Here is a 21244-nt window from a genome sequence, read left to right on the forward strand (position 1 = left end):
TAAGTCTCTCACTCTCCAGGAAATCTCTCTCACTCCCCCCTGAAGACTTTCTCACTCCTCCCAAGTCTCACTCACTCCCCCTCAAGTCAATCTCACTCCCCCCTCAAGTCTTTCACTCCCTCCAATTTCTCTCACTCCTTCTCAAGTTACTCTCACTTTTCCCCAAGCCTCTCTCACTCCCCTGCCCAAGTTTCACTCACTCTCCCATTCAATAAATATGAGAAAACTGGTAAGAATAGCACTTGATATATATTCCTCTATAAATTATTGTATGAAATAATTAAAAACTGCATCATATCAAGACTTAATGGGGGTAAACTTCAGTCACCGCTGTGCCATTCACTGTAATAAGCCCGTGCTTAGAGGTCACTAAGAGCACAAGTACTCTAGGTCACAATAAAAGTATCATTTGAGCACCGGCAAAACATACAGTAAGTTATTACAATTAAGGCTTAATATTTTATATATATATATATATATAGCTAGCATTGTACAATAGAAAAAACTATAATCAAACCTACCACATTAACTCCTGCCAAGACAAGTTAAATGTTCTGCAACTCATCCTTCTTCAAATTGTCCAGTAGTCTGTTAGCAATATATATCATAGAGAAGTCTTCTACAAAGATTCAAGAGAAGAAATTCCTTCCCATAATACTGCTGCATCTTCAGACTTCATAGAGGGTTGACGAGGTCTTGAGGAACATTGATCAGGAAAATGCATTTCTGTATTATGCAGCGTTTGTTGGTTATGATGATTTGCATTTACTGTACCTTTGGGCTAGTGCCAAAGGAGGATCGAGTAAGTTTAAAGAACACAATGACTAAAGCAAATAAAGCTCAAGGTTCAGCGGCTGGCTTATGTGACGTGTCCGAACTTTATTATAGTTCTTAAAAAAATGATAAAACACAGTGTGATTGCTGTGTAAATAGGAACCCAGTGATCAACCAACCTGCTAACCAAGTGCTCATATCAACACATGCATGAATAGAATATTTTCTATTTATTCAAAACTTTCAAATAAATTATGCTAGATTGTTACAATTCTATTTTATTTTGCTTGTTAGACAGATACTATTCACCTTTATTTGTCAGACACATCCTATGCAGAGTATTTAAAAAAAAAAGCTGTGTGTGCTGTGCACGAGCATAGTAAGTGAAACTTCTTTGACTTTTGTCACAGAAATTGTGTTTGTGATGTTTTAATTAAAAATCAAAATACAATTTCTTTGACAAAACGCAAATAAATTTGGACTTAGAATGTGCGTGCTCGGCACACATCCCCTGTATTTGCTATTTGCACTAAGCGTGAATTCCTCGTGCGTGTGACTGTGTGTGTGCGTGTGACTGTGTGTGTGTGCGTGTGACTGTGTGTGTGTGCGTGTGACTGTGTGTGTGTGCGTGTGACTGTGTGTGTCTGCGTGTGACTGTGTGTGTGTGCGTGTGACTGTGTGTGTGTGCGTGTGACTGTGTGTGTGTGCGCGTGTGACTGTGTGTGTGTGCACGTGACTGTGTGTGTGCGCGTGACTGTGTGTGTGTGCGCGTGACTGTGTGTGTGTGCGCGTGACTCTGTGTGTGTGCGCGTGACTGTGTGTGCGTGTGACTGTGTGTGTGTGTGTGTGACTGTGTGTGCGTGTGCGTGTGACTGTGTGTGTGTACGTGTGTGATGTATGCACACCCATCCTGCACCTCGCATATGCCCCTGCACCTCGCATATGCCCCTGCACCTCGCATATGCCCCTGCACCTCGCATATGCCCCTGCACCTCGCATCACCCCCCTGCACCTCGCATCACCCCCCTGCACCTCGCATCCCCCCTGCACCTCGCATCACCCCCCTGCACCTCGCATCACCCTCCTGCACCTCGCATCACCCCCCTGCACCTCGCATCACCCCCCTGCACCTCGCATCAAACCCCTGCACCTCGCATCAACCCCCTGCACCTCACATCAACCCCCTGCATCTCACATCATCTCCCTGCACCTCACATCACCCCCCTGCACCTCACATCACCTCCCTGCACCTCCCTGCACCTTACATCATCTCCCTGCACCTCACATCACCCCCTGCCCCTCACATCACCCCCCTGCACCTCACATCACCTCCCTGCACCTTACATCACCCCCCTGCACCTCACATCACCTCCCTGCACCTCACATCACCCCCCTCCACCTCACACCCCCCCCACCTCACATCACCCCCCCTGCACCTCACATCACCCCCCTTCACCTCCTCACATCACCCCCCTTCACCTCCTCACATCACACCCCCCCTTCACCTCTTCACATCACCCCCCTTCACCTCCTCACATCACCCCCCTTCACCTCCTCACCTGCACCTCCCCTCACCCCTGCACCTCCGATCACCCCCTGCACCTGCGAGCACGGCGGCAGAGCAGTGTGGTAGGAGGAGGGATGGGCAAAGGTTGTGTTGCCCCGCAGTGCCGGGGATCAGGGCAGGGAGGACGGCACATACGGCGAGGAGGCCCATGTGAGTGTGACGGCCCCCCCCCCCCGGGAAGAACACCATGATGCCGGTGGGGGGGTGTGGGGGGAGGAATAGAGGGGGTAATTGGGGGGAGAGGGGTGGGGGAAGGTTGAGACGTGGCCGCACCGGGCCCGCCGTATGCGTGGGAAGCGGCACGCTCAAACCCCCAGGCTTCCCACGTTACCCGAGCAGGAGCCAGGAGCGCACGATAATGTCTGTGCGCGCATGCGCGGCACATGCTGACAGCGCAGCGGCCATCATGATCCCGGGGTTCCTCTCCTCCTCCAGCACCGGCGGCACTCAGTCAGCGGGACTCGGGGAAGGGGAAGCAAGAGGGAGGAGAGAGGCTGAGCAGCGGCTCCTCCTCTCACAGCCGGAGGACTTGCGGGGCTTCCGCCATCTTGGTACACCCACAGTACCGGAAGCTCTGCACACGTCTAGGGGTAACGGCGGCCGTTAGGAGCGGCGCCGGCGGCTATTGCCGCTGCAGCCGCTTGTCACAGTGGGTGGGGGGGTGGGTGTTGGGGGGGGGGGGTTGTGGCCGCCGTTAGGAGCATGTCACAGCAGGCGTGGGGGGGAGGGGGAGTCACGTCACTTCCGTTTCATTTTCGTCTCCTTCGCTCCAGTTTTGCCCCATGAGAATAGGTGCCACTAAAGAAGTTTCACTTAAAAAATGTGCTTTGTTCAGATGTTTAATTCAGTTGCATGGCAGCAATTAGGATGTTCTCATCAAAATAAACCAGTTAACCTTTTAATTTCTTGAGATGCTCATGGCATTTCTATCATTTCATTATATAAAATTACCTCATGATAACATCTAAATCCGTCATCCCCACGGATAGGAGTGAGAGAGGTGAGGCTAGTGTGTGCTATCTGTATCGGTTCCTGGACCCATATCTGTTCTATAGTCTGTTTTTCTCTTATTTCTATGAGCGTTAGATCTGAGGTCTAATTTCACACATCCCATAAATGCAATTCTGTACCATTCACCACCTTAAAAGGTTTAACCTCTTCATTACCTTATTCTAATGTATAGCATGTGAGTGTGATGATTTTGGCTTTTTCTACCTCTATATTTTGAAGCTTTTTGCTGTGCTGCACTATTTACCCCCCTTTTTTTAATTCTTGCATATACTGTACATGGGAGTATTAGCGCTCCGTATTATGCAGAAATTGTAAGTCTGAGGTTTTTTATATTATATGGGTGCTGCGCTCCTGTATGCTATGCTAGAATTCATACACGGTGAGGGTCTTCTGGAGATATGAACCATGTTATAAGGAAATTTAGGCAGAAACTCTAGCAATTAGGTGGGGTGAGTTGTCATGTGATGCCAACAGAGAAAGTTGTGCTCTACAAGATGGCTGTTGCTTGTTGTTAAAAAGTTTGTAGTTTACATTCAAATGTTTTATAAACTAGCAAATATCATTACATGGTGTCAAGTGCTAAATGAGAAGAGCTTATGGTTCCATTATCAAATGCACAGCTTTTCAGTAAATTAGACGTGTGCTCTTAATTTTGGCATCTGAAACTAACAGAATCTGTAACAAAAGCTGCAAATTTGAAATTAAATAAGGAGAAATATATTTTTGGGGTTTACAAATTAACGTTTATTGGTGACAGTGTTTGTCATGAAGGTATAAAACAAATATGGCAGCCATGGATATGATGCCTTGCCAGGGCTGCCAAAGACTTTCACAGGGCCCAGGACTAGAGTTTCCACCTGGACCCCCCATGTCTGTGGCCTTGCGAGCTTCCTCCTCTTTCTCTTACACTCTTCTCGCTCTCCCCCCTTTATTTCACCCCACCTCTCACACACCTCCCTCATACCTCCCTCCCACCTCCCTCATCCTCTTTCTCCCCCATATATTTCCCCCCTCTATCACTCTTACACCCCCACCTCTTGCTCATCCCTCTTTTACATCTGATCCTCTCTTGTTCCCTCACTTACTCTCGCCCATTCCCCCTCTCACACTCCCCTCTAACTCCTACTCTTTTCTCCCTCACTTGCTCAGTCACTCTCTCACCTCCTCTCACTCAATGCTCACTCCTCTCACTCAATCCCACTTCCTCTCAAATTCCCCTCCCCATCACACTCAACACTCTCCTCCCCACTCTTGCTCACTCACTCCTCTTCACTCTTTCTCCATCTCAATCCTCCATCCTTTTCCTTCACCCCCTTCCTCTCTTACACCCCCTTTCTCACTCGCTCTCGCCCTTCCTCCTCTCGCACTCAATGCCCCCTCCTCACACTCAATCCCCCTCCCTTTAAAATCCTCCTCAAGCCCTCATCTTCTCACATTCAATATCCCTTGTGCTCCCTTACGCACTCTCACAAATTCCCCTCCCCTCACACTCAATCACCATCCCCTCCTCACACTCAATCCCTCCACTCAATCAATACCCCACTCCCTACACTAAATAACCCCTCCCCTCACATGCAATAAAATCCCCACCACACACACGTAACCCCTCTTTTTCCTCAGATAGGGCCTGTCACTGAGTTCTATGGATCTATGTATAGATTAAGTGTGCGATACACGTGGTGTGGGGCCGGAGTGTAACAAGTGCTCACCACAAACAGGACGGGATCGCAGGGCTGAGGTGGCGATGCTAGAGTACACTTACCAACAACCGCATACGGATTGCAAAGTTATAGTCATGTAGCTGGGTCAGGGTAGGAGAGGTCAGATTAGTAATGATATTCGCCGTGGTCTAGGATTGGAGAAGTCGGATGGTCGTTGTGCATAGCCAGGGTCCAGGAGTAGAGTGGTCAGAATGGTTGTTGTGCATAGCCGAGGTTCAGGGGTCAGAGAAGGTAGAAATTCGGGTACAAGCTGAGGTCAAAGGTAACAAATTAACAAGGCAGAATGCAAAGGCAATAGCAGGGCAGCAGGATGCCAGTGGCAAGCACTAGAAACATAAACAAGGTTTATGCGCAGCCAATTTGCCTAGGGGCTGACTGAGTATATAAAGCACAGGGAGCCAATGGGAAGGCTGCAGGCAGTGAGTCATCACACATAAACTGTATACTGATAGGCAGGGGCGGGGTGTATCCCAGCTGTGGAGGGCTATGAAGGGCTTGAGGACAGAGGTGTGGAAGACCAAAGGAAACCTCATGGAAGCTGGCAACCGTAGCCAGTAGGCCACCGGATTGACCTTCTCGATGACCAGAAATGGGCCAATGAATCGAGGTGCCAATTTAGCTGTAGGAACCTCCAGCTGGATATTCTTTGTGGACAGCCATACCTTTTGCCCCAGAGTGTAGTTAGGTGCTTCACGGCGATGCCGGTCAGCCTGCTTCTTCTGCATGGAGATTGCCTTTCTGAGATTCTCCTGAATCTTTCTCCATGACTTCTGAAGATGCAGAATCCTATTGTCCGCAGCTGGTACCCCGGATCCAGGTCCAGCAGTAGAAAAATCTGAGGGATATAAGCCGAAGTTAGAAAAGAATGATGATTCCTTAGTCGGCTCATTATGCAGATTGTTATGGGGGAATTCGGCCCACAGCATGAGATCTACCCCGTTTTCCTGGGTATCGGAAATGAAGCAGCGGATGAACTGTTCCAGTGATTGATTTGTCCGCTCCGTCTGACCATTAGTCTGAGGATGATAGTCAGAGAAAAGTGAAGAGAGATCCATAGTTGTTTGCCGAAGGCCCGCCAGAACTTTGAGATAAATTGTGAGCCTTGATCTGACACAATGACTTAGGGGACCCCATGAAGGCGAAACACCTCCTTGATAAAGATTTCAGATAATTTGAGGGCATTGGGTAGACCCTTGAGGGAAATGAAATGGGCCTGCTTAGAGAATCGGTCGACCACCACCAGGATGGTGTTCCTACAGTACCTTTGGATATAGGTAGTTCCACGATGAAGTCCATGGAAAGATGAGTCCATGAACGATCCAAAATCGTATGGGGTTACAGCAACCGTAGTGGTCTGTTACGGGGAGTTTTGTTCTGGGCACTAGTGGTAGATGCAGTGATGAATTCCTCTATGTCTTTGTGCATCCCTGGCCACCAAAAGGTCCTTTCCAGAAGATCAATAGTTCTCCTTGTACGTGGATGACCAGAGCTTTTCTGTAAATGACCTCATTCCAAAACCTTTCGACGATAGGCTGGTGCGGTGAAGAGTCGTCCCTCTGGAACTTCGAGACCCTCCGGAAAATATCACTGACCTCTCGAGATGTCCTCCATAGCATCAAATATGTTGGCAGAGATGATACATGATGTGAGAAGTATAGTTTTCTGTCGGTCCTCAGCGCTATCTTCTACAAGACATTGGTGGGAGAGGATGTCAGCCTTCACGTTTTTAGAGCCAGGTAGATGGGAAATAATTAAATTTAAGCGAGAGAAGAAGAGGGACCATCGAGCTTGTCACGACCCCAAGCTGTGAGCGACTTCAATGTAGAGCAGAATCTTATAGTCTGTCAGAATAGTTACAGGGTTTTCAGTGCCCTCGAGCAAATGCCTCCATTCCTCCAAGGCCATCTTGATGGTCAACAGTTCATGATTGCCCACATCGCAATTCTGTTCAGCAGGCAAATGTTGTTTTTTTTTAAAGAATGCACAGGGGTGTAGCTTGGCTTGTGGGGTTTTCCTTTGGGACAAGATTTCCCTGGCTCCAACATCTGAAGCGTCCACCTCGAGCGTGAAGGGTCCCTGGATCAGGATGCACCAGTACGAGGGTCGACACAAAGGCTGTTTTTAGCTTCTCGAATGCTTGAAGGGCTGCAGGAGACCAAAGTGCCGGGTCAGCTTTTTTCGTTGTCAACGCCATAATGGGTGCTACTACGGATGAGACATTTTGTATGAACTTTCAGTAGTAGTTTGCGAAGCCTATGAACTGTTGTACGGCCTTTCCGGATCATAGGGCAAGGCCAATCCAAAACTGCTTTCACTTTGGCTGTATCCATGACAAGGCCAATATCAGAGATGATGTAGCCTAGAAAGGACGTCGTAGTCTGATGAAAGTGGCACTTTCGCGAATAAGTGATTCTTCCGTAGTCGTTGGAGTACCTGTTTGACATGACATGGGTGTTCACGTGCAGCCTTGGAGAAGATTAGAATGTCATCTAGGTAGACAATGACGTATTGGTCCTGAAAACCTCATTGAAAAAGTCCTGGAATACTGCGGGAATATTACAAAGGCCAAAGGCATGACAAGGTAGTCGTAATGTCCATCCCGGGTGTTAAACTCTGTTTTCCACTCATCCCCCTGTCGGATTCTTACAAGATTGTAAGCTCCTCATAAGTCCAGTTTTGTAAAGATGGTGGAACCCTGTAGTCTGTCAAAGAGTTTGGTGATGAGGGGTAAGGGGTAGCTGTTCTTGATTGTGATTTTATTATATCCCCGATAATCAATACATGGTCTGAGTGATCCATCATTTTTCTTTACAAAGAAGAACCCCACACCTGCAGGAGACGAGGACTTCCGGATGAAGCCCCTTTGCATATTCTCTTGGATGTATGTCTTCATGGCCTTGGTCTCTGGAGGTGACAGTGGATAAGAGCATCCTCGCGGTGGCACTGAGCCAGGTAGAAGGTCGATGGGGCAGTTGAAAGATCGGTGGGGTGGAAGATCCTCGGATTGAGACTTGCTGAATATGTCCAGGAATGCAGAGTTGATTTGAGGCAGATGAGAAGTTACCTGCTCTGGTACTGAAACCCCACATAGGCCTTTGGACGGCACAGAGCAGTTCTGTAGGCAGTATGAACTCCATTGAAAAGGCTGTTCCTCTGTCCAGTCGATCTGAGGGTTATGTAGTTGAAGCCATGGGAGTCCCAGGATGACGTTGACAGTAGGAGAAAAAATTACGTAAAATTGGATCCTTTTGGTATGGACCGCTCCTGTCTGTAACTGGAAAGGGATAGTTTGAAGACAAATAAAGGTGGGTTGTAAGGGTCGAATCAAGAAAATGCTACAGTGCGCTACTAATAATGCTCTCTACTGTCTAAGTGATATATATTACACCAAATTATTAAAACACCTAAGTGATGTATAATATGTTTCACTGTCCTAGGGTTGTAAGGGTCGACTATCAATCGCCTCAAGCCCTACCGGTTGACTTTTATGTGCCAACGGGATTTTGTTTCTTTCCGCGAACCCCTGGTTTCTCCCTGACGCATAGTCCAGAAAGGCCGGAGTTGTAGCCTTAAAGGTGTCACCGTTTAGGGTGATAGGTATAAAATGCCTGGTTGGCATATTGGGAGAAGTAGCTAATTTTCCCAGTGTGATCCTCCAACATTACAGTAGTCTGTTTTGTTTCTCACCAGGCGATAGCTTGTTGCCTCCAAGCTGCATGGGTTCTTCCAGGTCCGGAAGCGGAGAGTCCAGGGCCTCTGTGTAATGGCTGCGGAGAGACTGCATACCTTGTTTGCGTCGATTTCTCTCGGCCGCTTTTTCTTGAATCTTAAGTCCAATTGGATGTATAGGCCAATGAGCTTTTCCAGTTCCGTGGGGCATTCCTGCGCAGCAAGTTCATCCTTAAGGTTCTCGGAGAGACCTTGCCAGAATGCTGTCGCCAATGCCTCATCGTTCCAGCCAGTTTCAGTGTCTATGGTCCCAAATTCGACTGTGTACCGGGCCACAGGACGACTGCCTTGGGAAATAAGGTAGAGAGGAGGCAGCGGTTACCTTGCATCCGTGCGTGTCGAATACTCTGCGGAACTCCTTGGTGAAGTGGCCTATATCGCAGGTGAGGTCCGGCCTTTGTTCCCAGATGGGTGAAGCCCACGCCAAGGCATCATTGACTAGCAGGGATGTGATATAGGCCACCTTAGATCGCTGGGATAGAAAACGTGATGGCATCAATTCAAACTGAATAGAACACTGATTAAGAAACCTGCAACAACCGCTGTAGCGGTTGGGTGTAGGGAGTCTGGGTTCTGAGGCTCCGTTGAGGGGAACGGTTGTGGGAGCAGACACCACTAAGGGGACAGGGTCCACAGTGGCATTTTTAGCCTAGTCGGTCATAGCTTGTACTGGAAGAAGAATTTGCTCCATTCGCCGACTATTTTGGTCAAGCGGTTTCTCCATTTGTCAAAACATGTCAGAGTGCATGCACAGAACTTGAGCCACCTCAGCGGGGTTCATGTTTGTGGGGCTGAGCATACTGTAATGAGTGCTCACCACAAACAGGAAGGGGCCGCAGGGCTATGGTGGGGATGTTAGAGTACACCGACCAACAACCGCGTAACCGTGTCCGGATTGCAGAGTCATAGTCATGTAGCTGGGTCAGGGTAGGAGAGGTCAGATTAGTCGTGATACTCACCGTGGTCTAGGATTGGAGAAGTCAGATGGTCGTTGTGCGTAGCTGGGGTCCAGGAGTAGAGAGGTCAGAATGTTTGTTGTGCATAGCCGAGGTCCAGAGGTTAAAGAAGGTAGAAGTCCGAGTACAAGCTGAGGTCAAAGGTAACAGATAAACAAGGCAGAATGCAACGGCAATAGCAAGGCAGCAAGATGCTAGGGGCAACCTGACGATGCCAACAGTGGTTGGACAAACGCGTAGGGCGGTGCCACGCATGCGCAACATTGATAAGAGCCGAACACAGCCACCAGCAGACGGAGGGGAGATTGGTGGGTGAAGGAGAGCTGTTTGTTGGAGGTCTGACATTGGAGGTGTTTTGTCCCTGGACGGCTACACTGCAGCAGAGCAGTGCCGGAACCTCTGCTGATGTCACAGGTGTAGGAGCACCGAAGCGGAGAGTACACACCGCTGCGGGGACACCTCGAGGTTGGATTATCAGCACACCGACCCCACACCAACCCCCCTCCCCCCCACTTAGAGAACAGCAACTCTGCAGGACAGAGAGCAGTAAAGGGGCTGTGACGGCCTGAACGGTAACACTGCGCTATTTTAAAGTGGGAATTCGTGAGTGTGATTCCCATTGTTCTTATGTTTATGTTTGAAGTAAAGATTTTGTCTATTGCAATATTGCACTGTGTGGGGTATATAATTAGTTTTTATGTGGAGTACAAGCTGTGACTTCTACAGTACATGCAAAAACAGCACCCTGAGGAGTGCTATTAGCTATGTTCCATCATCCTTTTCATCACCATTGGGGTGTAATTCACTGTGTTAATAAGATATCGACACATGAGGGGCCACGGTCCTATTAGAAGTGAAGGTTTTTCAACACACCCCCTTCTATATATATTCAATATCCTAGGGGTCCTCACCCAGTATATATATAATATATATCAAGTAATACAACACTATTAAGTGGTGAAAGGTGAATAAGAATCATTGACATCTATATACACCTATTGATACCCCTTTTTCCATTGTATGTTCTCCTATATTTCTTCATGTACATCTGACAGAGAGATGAGAAAATTCCAGGATTCCAGCGCCATAGAGGACTTTATTCGGGAACAATACTGGACATGTATGTGTCCAGTATTACCTCTCTGGACATAGTGACCTGTCCGGCTTAGGCAAGGGGGGGGGGGTTCCCAGAGGAGGGAGAGAGCAGGGCTGATGCTATAGAACTGGGCAGCTTCCTCCATTCTAATTGGCTGTATTACCCAGCAGCAGCCAATCAGGAGGAGGTGTCATATACCTGGAGGTGGGGCTAAAGAGAGGAGGAAACAGCATAGAGTGGAGAGCAGAGGGGTTGGTGTCTCAAGCGTGTTACACCTTTCACCGTTGTGTCCCGTATTTTTGGAGAAACCACCTGGCATTTCTACTCACACCACTTAAAATCTCAGAAGGCAGTGAAGAGAAAGAGCTTTACAGGCACTTAGAACATAAGTAAAACATCAATAAACACAATATCCCAGCAAACTCAAAAACCCACCACCTCATTTATAATGTGTGTGTATATATTTTTATATATATATATATATATATATATATATATATATATATATAAGGAGATCTTCTAAGGGTGGCCAAATGCATACACTAAAATATAGAAATGCCGAATGCTACATCCAGTGTGACAAAATACATACTGCAATACTTCAGTGCTGATATTCTTGTGAAAAAAGGTAATTTAGTTAAACCCTTTTGCCAAAGAGTTATAAGCCTGCAGCCACTTCACGGCATACCCAATCTGCAGGTCCTAACACTACCTGATACAATTCTCTTTTACCTCTGCTGGAGGGAGAATGACCACATTGGGTCTGTCATAACAGGAACATTAAAAAAAAAACTGCTACCTGGAAAGTGGGGTGGGGTGAGCTTAAACCCTTAAATTGCTCAGATTCAGGAACAGGAAGTACTTTACCTATGCAACTTCAACTTACCCCCCACCACCCCCTCAATACACATGGGGAGGCCGCCGCAACAGCTGGGGAGAGCCTACTTCCAGCTATGGCAGGCTGGGCTCCGTGCAGCCGCAGGGCCTAGGACATTTGTCCCAGCTCTCCCCCCCCTCCCTGTCAACAGCCCTGTGCCTCACCCATGGTGGACTACTTCACAGTATCTAGGAACGTTTATGCTTAATCTTTTAACAACACCACTGAGGACACTCCTGGAAAGTAAAAATTGATGATTATGGAGAAAATTTCAAAAAACAATCTGTGGAAAAGGCAGTGTTGAAGTTTTATGCATCAGAAAAGCCTCTTAAAATTTCATCAGGTGCATCACAATTGCGATAGGGTGCAGTAATTCTCCAGAGGGATTATTGGCAACAAGTGCAATATGAAGCCAAATCCTTAACTACTGTATAAACTACAGATGTAGACTTTCTGTCTCCGTTGGTGCAGCTGCAAAAGGGAATGTCTGCAGTGTCAGTGACAGAGGCTGCTGTAATTGCGCTGCATGGGGTGTCAATGCTTCCGAATGGAACCTCCCAAAGCAATAATCATCCGGTGCCATGCCACTGCGGTCGCTGGTGGCAGTGACACTGAAGAAAGTTTGGCTAGTTACTTGCTGAAATCTCAAGACAATAGCAAAATAAGAAAGATAAAAGAACAGCATTAAAGGAAAAAAAATGTTACTATAATAGAACATCCCGCAAGCTTCAAAAACCAGAAGATCAAGTTTGCAGAATAACATCTCTAATACCTGGAGCAATAGAAGTACAGTACTATTATAGAACAAGTGCAGCCATGGTCTGTATGGTCTACACAGGCCAGGGGGAAACAGTTGGGAGAAATCAAAGGACCCTAATGATAATACACGATATTCCAGACACTGGTAGCCAATGAGGATCCTTCCATTATAATGTCTAAAACTGATATTGAGGCAAAGGGCATGCCACAAAAGGACAACTCACATTCAGCTGAAGGGCCAACATTGAGAAGATCAGCGAGAGATATCAAATAACGTGAACGACTAATTGAGACTTGTTAATTTAACAAGAGACAAGGCAATTTCAAAATAAAGGAAAAAACAGCAGTCAAACACAGTTGTGTATATATTGCAAAAAACTTTGTTTTGATTTGTAAATAGATACATGTATTGGGCTTGTTGTTGTGTATTTGTAGGGAAGATGTGGATTGTATATGTTTGTATAATTTATAGAAGGTCCCTTAGATTGAACGGTGTTATTAATAGGCAAATGTGGAGAGGAAGGATTCCTAGCAGTGAAGCAGGGTGAGTTTCATGTGATGCAAACAGAAAGAAGCTGTACTCCAAATGATGGCTATTGATGATTATTATTATTATTATTATTATTATTATTATTATTATTATTAAGTGTATCTCTTATTCCCATGCTTTACTTATAAACACACACATCCTTACAAGCCTATTCATTAAAGTGCCAGTTTTGCCATGTAAAATTGACTGAAAATATCACGCACCTTGAAGCTAAAACCCCCCCAGAGTTTTCACAATTTAAGAATTATCTATGCATAAATATTGCTATAAAAACCATCTAATTTTCATGCTCTTATCAAATGTTTTCTATTTGTTGCAATATGTCTTTTTCACCTTCACTAGGCTTGATAGAATGAGGATTTTGTGGGGATTTATGTATTTTCGGCATTAATAGGTATTTGTGAAAATCTCCCACCGTTATTATAATAATAAGATTAATCAGTGGATTACCAAATATGGGACTAAAATATATTTATTTTACAACGATGTACTGTATTAAATGTCCACTTTTTGATTACATTTGTGTAAATTGCCTTCAACTACAATATCTTGCATGGTTCTACCACAAATTCTGTAAAGACTTTGGAGAGTGTGAGTACGCTCACTACTGATTTTCTTCAACTACAGTGTAAACTTCTGAAAAAGTTTATCTGCCCTATTGGTTTCTTTTCCTTCTCTCTACATGTGTCAAGATCTAGTGTTCCATGCAGATGACACCGGTTAGACAGCCGCAGCTGATTGCAGCACGACTTTAGAGGGTTGAATAGCTAATACTTAGCACAGCAACATTGTTCCAGTTTAAATATCCATTCCTCTTGTTCTTTAATTGAATTTTTCACATTGAGTGGTTGTTTCACAGTGCACTTTCTTAGGAACATTAGGATTGGTTCACATGGTTGTAGCAGCAATCACCACATACACTAACGTTATTGTATATGCACTATTTTTCCATCACATTTTTAAACCTCTTGATTTGATTAATACACACGTTATTGTATATTCATTAAGAGAAACCGGTTGATGCTCCCTTTACAGTTTAATAAATAGCATGTGAATTCCCAATTTCACAAGATTTCTTCATGGTCATACAAACTATTCATACCGCATCGTTTTAAACAGCGAGAACCACAATGCCTAAAATGTGTTAAAATACACTTTGGTGGATATGTCAAAGCTGAAACGTATTCAGTAAAGTGTATTTTCACACAGAAATGCCATTCTTGTAATCAATTAAATAGGCCTTGAATCGGCATAGAGACAGCAGGCACCTAAAGTCTTAATGAACGTTTACTGTGAACTATCCTACGGCCTGTTTGAACTGTGCACACTGTCAGGAATAGAGCATTGGGTACGAATAACAGGAGTGGCGCTCTCAACCAGTTTAAGTGCTACTTAGCATAATAATGTGCACTTAAATTATACAATCATCAATGTGAATAAAATGTATATAACAAGATCGTGTATAATAGTGTGATTAATTCTAAACCACTACTCCCACAAAACAATTACAATGTGAACAATTGATTCCTCCACTCAACCTTCAATGAAAAACAGTTGTCCAGTTTCTCAATTGTAGTGGTTCCAAAGAGATGAAGGAGCGGAGGGCATCAAAAAATTAAAAAGTAACAGGAACATAAATAGACCATAAAATAGAATTGTCAGAGTAAATGGGGGTGTTGATAAAAGAAAACCTCCAAAGGTTATGCTCACAACTTAGTGAGTACCAGTAAGCATATCACAATCTCTGGCAAATACCGGTGGGTAGTGGGATGATGTGGATTATCTCGAAAGAAGAGAAGAGAAAATCATAGCGCAAAGTATATGTAACAAACTTTATAAAATAATAAACACAAGCCTCTCAAATGCGCACTTTCCATTAGGCCATTCTTAAGGGCATGTATTAGTAAAACATGTTCTCTGTGGAGCGGCAATCTCACCGCTTCCACAAAGCCGATGGAGTCAGCTGTTGGATGCCGGCTAGTGTTACTTCCGGTGGCAGCCGCCCGGAAACATCGACAACCTTGACAGGAGTTCCTACCCCAACCGGATGCTTCTTCTCACAGACTTAATGCGTTTGGCTTGGGCATAAGCTTCGTCAGGAGAGGAATAGAGCATGGAATGGTTTAGTGCTATAGGAAATAAGAACTACAACAAATTTCTGGCTCTTTCCTGTGGTCAGACAATCCAGAGAATGGAGCTGAAACCTATATGTGGTCCCTGCAATTTCATCTCAGATGTGGCACAATGCTTATATATGAGTTATTGTAAACTCCTTTAGAGACAATGTTGTGCACCGACCATGTCACACCTGAAGCACATGCGTACGTTGTCTAGTAGTAAGTGAGAATGTGCACAAGATCTTGCACTTTTCATGTCTATTTGTATATTTTAATTATATTCTTACAGTAAAATTATGTATGGAGGCCTCACTCTAACCCAGGGGTGCGCAAACTTCTTGAGTTGCGCCCCCCTGCCCGGGAGCTGTACCGTTTGCGCACCCCCTCTCCCAATGACTCGGCATCAAATGACGTCGCGGGTCATGTCACGTGACGCCGTGTTGCCATGGCAATTCAAATGCATTGATCTTTCGCCTATCTGCCTTTCCCAGAGACCAGGTTTCACAGCCATACATTGATATTGGGAAAACGATCGCACTGACCAATCTGCATTAAGTTGCCAAGCGGATGTCTTTACTCTTCCATATGTTGTTCATACTGATCATTGCATTTCTTCCAAGTGCTAACCATCTCTTAATCTCAGGGGTGCAGTCGCCATCGCAATCAATTTTGGTGCCAAGGAAGATGACATCTTTAACCACTTAAATTTCCTCATTATTGATCTTTATATTAATGTTCGCATTTTTTGCTGTTGTCATAATCTTTTTCTTCTTAATGTTCAGGTGCAATCCAACCTTCTCACTTCCTTCTTTGACTTTCATGATCAGTTTGAGATCCTTCTTGCTTTCAGCCAGCAGGGTAGTATCGTCGGTGTATCAGAGGTTGTTGATGTTTCTGCTACGTATTTTCATGCCAATTTTGGACTCATCCAGGCCTGCTTGCCGCATGTTATCTTCTGCGTACATGTTGAAAGCTGCAGTAATAGGATGCATCCTTGGCGTGTGCCCTTTACAATCTTGAACCAATCCGTGTCTCCATATTGCGTTCGGACTGTAGCTTCTTGATCTTTATAGAGTGATCTTATAAGTTCGGTCAGGTGTGGTGGTGAGCCCATTTCCTTCAGGCAGGTCCAGAGCTTGTTGTGCTCAGTTACATCAAACGCCTTTGAAAAATCGATGAAACACATGTAGAGATATTTCTGATACACCCTGGTTTTTTCCTTAATCCATCGAAGGTTTGCAATCTGATCACGAAGCCCGCTTGCACATCTTACATTGAAAGTAAGGAGGAATAAATACAATAATAAAATACAGATAGACCATACTATAAAAAAGGAGTAAAAAGGAACCCCTCCTGGAGACCTTTAGGGGATAGGGTCTGCATGTCATAAATCCACCTACACTCCCTCTGCAAGAGGGTCCTATCTCAATCACCTTGTCTCTGTCCTATGCCAAGAAGGTCTATCCCAAAGAATTTAAGAACTTTCATATTACCCTCATGTGCATCATTAACATGCCTCGCTAAAGGTCTCTCCAGATGATTGCTGATGGACCCCATGTGTTCCAAGATTCGGCGTCTGAATTGGTGTTGGGTCTTGCCCACGTGTATTTTTTGCCACATTCACATGAGGCCATATAAATAACCCTAGTCGTTGGTGCAGTTTATAAAGGTCCCAATGGTGTATACTTTGGAGTCGTTCCAATTATGGATTTTTTTTGCAGGCAACATGAAGTCGCAAGCCTTACAATTCCCACATTTGAAAGAACCTTTTGGTTTATTTGCCAGCCACGTTTTGGATATACTGTAGGTGTAGTATAGTGGCTATGGACGAGTAAATCTTTTAAATTCCTCGCCTTTCTGCTAACTAATGTTGGTCTGGAACTTCGTACCGGACACAAGTCCTCATCAGCAAGCAGATGGGGCCAATGTTTCTGAATAATTTCACCCACCACATTTGGTACGTAATATTCCTGTTGGTCAGTTCCTGCAGTTACTGTAAAGGTTTTCAAACAGCAGTCTCTGGAGCTCAAGGCACGCTTCTTAGAAAGGGGGTACAGCTCTGCGTGCATCAAACAGGCTTACAATCGAGCAATAAAAACTCACAGGCAGGACCTGTTATGATCAAATAAACATACAGTAGATCCGAACAGTCTAAAATTGTTAGATTTGTTGGGAACTATAACAGTCGTTGTCCTCAGATCTCAAAAATTATTCAGAGACTTCCACAATATTACATTAATGTCTGAAGCACTTATTCCCATGATCTGTTATTTGTATTATTTGTTATTTATATGATTGTCATGTGTATTACTTCTGTGAAGTGCTATGTATATTAATGGCGCTATATAAATAAAGACATACACACATTCCTCCTTACTTTCAATGTTCTCTGGTGTGTATTCTAACACACAGTCTGTTGGTGTTACATTTATTTTCCATTTCTCACCCTTGCTCGCTCAATTAACACTGTATTACTCTTTTAGCTGATAGAATCAATCTTATTTTTGAACACCCATTTTTCCATCATTGCGCTTGTGCCATCACCTTATACACCGCTGGTTGCTGATTGGCTTACTGCCTAACCAATCACGCAGCGGTATGGGGATAAGTAGTTCAGCCGTGACGTTATCATGGCTCCACCATGATAACGCATGGCTATTGGAGGGCTCTCCACCAAGCCTCCCTCCCAGTGCACTGAAATGATCCTGAGCAACTTACCTTCAACCACATCCCTTAAAGAAGTGCCTACGCGAAACGGCCGTCGGGATTGCTGCTCGTTCTCGTACGGGTACCTGAGTGCTATTGGAAGCACTTTCTGAATAGTTGAATTAGCCTCTCATTTTTTCACTCGAAGTCTACAGGCTATTGGGATGCTTCTTTAGAGGCCTGAGGTTTTTTTTTGTTTTTTTTTTATTTCAAAATGTTTATTGTTTTTTTTAGAGGTTAGGGTACAGCATAACATATCACAACAAGCTGGTACAGAAATTAGTTATTTTTTTTAACAAACCTATACATTTGCACGCCCCGGGCGAGTGTATTTAACATCGTGGCGAGCTCATATTGACCCAAGCAGCACACGTGTGGTACTAGGTGGCGAGTAGATTTTTTTGTTCGGCGAGTAGATTTTTTGGTGATTTGTCGACCACTGACAATAGTACAGTTTCTGCACAGCCTGAAAGGATCTAAGAGTATCAGGCCCTCCTCTCCGTCCGGAGGGGGGGGGGCTATGGATCTGCACCAATCTCTCCTTTTCAAGAGAAGTAAGGATAGTTAAAAGGAAGAAAGAGGGGAGAGGCCTGAGTTTTAAAGTTGGTTGGTATTACATTTGATAGGTTAGCACCATTAGCAGGAAAAGAGGTGGCAGGGAGAGAAGGAGAGGGAGAGGGAGAGAGGGAGAGAGAGAATTAATTTGTCTGGGTGCTTTTTATTGAGGGGTGTAGAAGTCATTGGGAAAGAGGTGTGTAAATAGTGGTGCAATGTATGGGCACAAGTATACAGTAGTTGGAGGGAAGGAGAGATGAATAAATGTGGATAGGAGAGGGTGGGGAGAACAGAAATGTTTACAAAGGAGTGAGGAAAGAGCAAACAGAAAAGCAATAGGGAGGGCATAATGAGATACAGGAAGAGATGTAGGAGGAGAGGGTTTCCTGTTATTGGAGGAGATGATGAGGAGGAGGAGTTTAAAGAGCAAATGTGTAAATCAGGCCTGGGAGGGCAGTGTTGCACAATGGAAAAAGTAGCTTAGAAAGTGAGTCTATAGATACTGTATATAAAAATTGTCAGAGCATTTAGAAAGGCAATTTCTCACAGTTGCAGGGTTGTTACAGGGTTGTTGATGCAGGACAGAGTCCAGGTCTTCTTGCAGTCCTCACCTCCAATTCAACTCCAATGTTAACTCTGCAGACACTTTACACAGGTATGTGACCCTTAAGATGTTAAACAGCCATATGGTACAGCCAAGATAGACTGGCTTAACTGCTCTAAACAGATTCAAATGACTAATAATTAATAGAGGGGTTTGTCTATTGTACTCAGAAAGACATACCAAGTAGATGCTAATTATATACATGCACAGTATCCTATGATTTATTGTTTCTAGTGCTAAGGGGCTGTTCTAGGTTTGAAGTATGTTGAAGTACTCTCAGGGCTGCCGAAAGTGTGGAGCGTGGGGACATCGGTCCCGAACCCGGTGGTAGAGGAAGGCTCATGCCAGCGGTCTGAACTCAGAAATTAGGACACATTGGAAGTTGGTCACAACTTCCATTTTCATATGCCTGAGTGGGCCCCCCTTCAGTGCTGGGTAGGCCTGGATTGATCCCACACCCTCAGCCAACAAGTAGGACCAAGGGGGGTGGGGATAGAGTGAGCGAGGGAATGGGGAGAGTGAGAAAGGGGTGGATAAGAGGAGAAAGTGAGAGAGGGAAGGTGTGAGAGGGGGGAGAGAGTGAGGGATATCAGAGGAGAGGGAGATAAGAGGGAAAGATAGGTAGACGGAGGGAACAGTGAGAGAGCAAAGGGTGAAGAGTGAGAGAGAAGGGGGGAAGAGCATGAGAGAAAAGAGGGAGACCGAGAGAGGGGATGTGTGTGAGAGAGAAGGGAGTGTGTAAGAGTAGCCTTGCATGGCCGCCAACAGGGGGTGTAGCAAACACTTTCCCCCCACTCAACAACCCAGGGCTCGGGTGGAGAGACTAGTCCATGGCCCCGAGAAAGCAGTCAGTTTCACTGGGTACTCTGTGTAATTATACAGTATGTTTTTTTTTGTTTATCTCCCATCAAACATTAACTGTTGCTTACAAAGGAAATTGGTAAAAGGACACTAACAGTATCCCAATGTGCTTACATAATAATATATATTTCCAGTCTTTTACAAATCATTGTCTGCATATAGATTTTGTTTCCTCCGCTGAAGAAAATCAGATGATAACAGACTCTGCTTGAGAAAAGGTGTACTTCTGCTTAATGTCTGTAAGAAAAAGATACTTTACTGTACATTTGGTATTGGTGACAATATTGAGAAATATACTAACTGCAGCCTGTGTTATTTCTTCTTAAACCATTTATGCAACACCAAAAAAGGCTTCAGTACAGTCTGATAGTTTTGTGCTTTTATTTATATATATATATATATATATATATATATATATATATATATATATATATATAAATATATATATATATATATATATATCAACTGTAAATATTACTGTATGTTCATTTGCATGTCTTAGACAGGTCTGCAACCCTGTCTTTCCCCATTATCGCCCAGCATACAGCGCTTCCACTGCAGCAAGGGATTCTGGGAAATGACATGCAAATGAGCACTCAGTGCCATCTTTTGTCTCAAGCTCGTATTACACAAGATTTGCTGAAACAAACAAATTATGCTTCATATTTATGAAGTCTTTATATAAACTATACAGTTTATGAAGGTTTGTAATACTATAAGCACTGAAATTTTGAGGCACAAAAAGGTTTATTAATATAATCTTAGTACATAGACACCTATGTGTTTCCTTTTGTATTTGGAGATACAGCTCAACCCCCTTATAACGCTGTGCTTGGGGTCCAAAGAATCACATCGCGCTATAAGCGGATCGCGTTAGAAATAATGTACAATTGTATGCATTGTACAATAAAGTATTTAAGATACCAATAACCGTGTTGTAAAGAATTCATAAATGCAAAAATTGGGAGCCACGCGTGCATCGCGTTATAAGCGGATTCGTTTTGTAACGGATCGTGTTATAACGGGGTTGAGCTGTAATAATTACACTGAAAGTGGCTTTTAATGCCAGAACAGGAGTATACATCTTTATTTTAGGGATAACGAGCTGTTCTAGACTATATGCATAATTGTACAGTATTTTCTGTTTATCAACATCAGATATCAGTAGTATTATTCTATATCGTGTTATTCTAATGTATGTTATAACATTATATCAGTTTCACATTGTTATTATATTATACTAGTTGACAGAAACGTACCATTCTCTTGATGACTCATCTGCCTGCAGAGTCCGGCTGCAACATACATAGCAAATATGAACATGGACAGAAGAATAGTTGCTACTTCCAAATCACTATATG

Source organism: Ascaphus truei, chromosome 1 (genome assembly GCF_040206685.1).
Source record: "Ascaphus truei isolate aAscTru1 chromosome 1, aAscTru1.hap1, whole genome shotgun sequence".
NCBI lineage: Eukaryota > Metazoa > Chordata > Amphibia > Anura > Ascaphidae > Ascaphus > Ascaphus truei.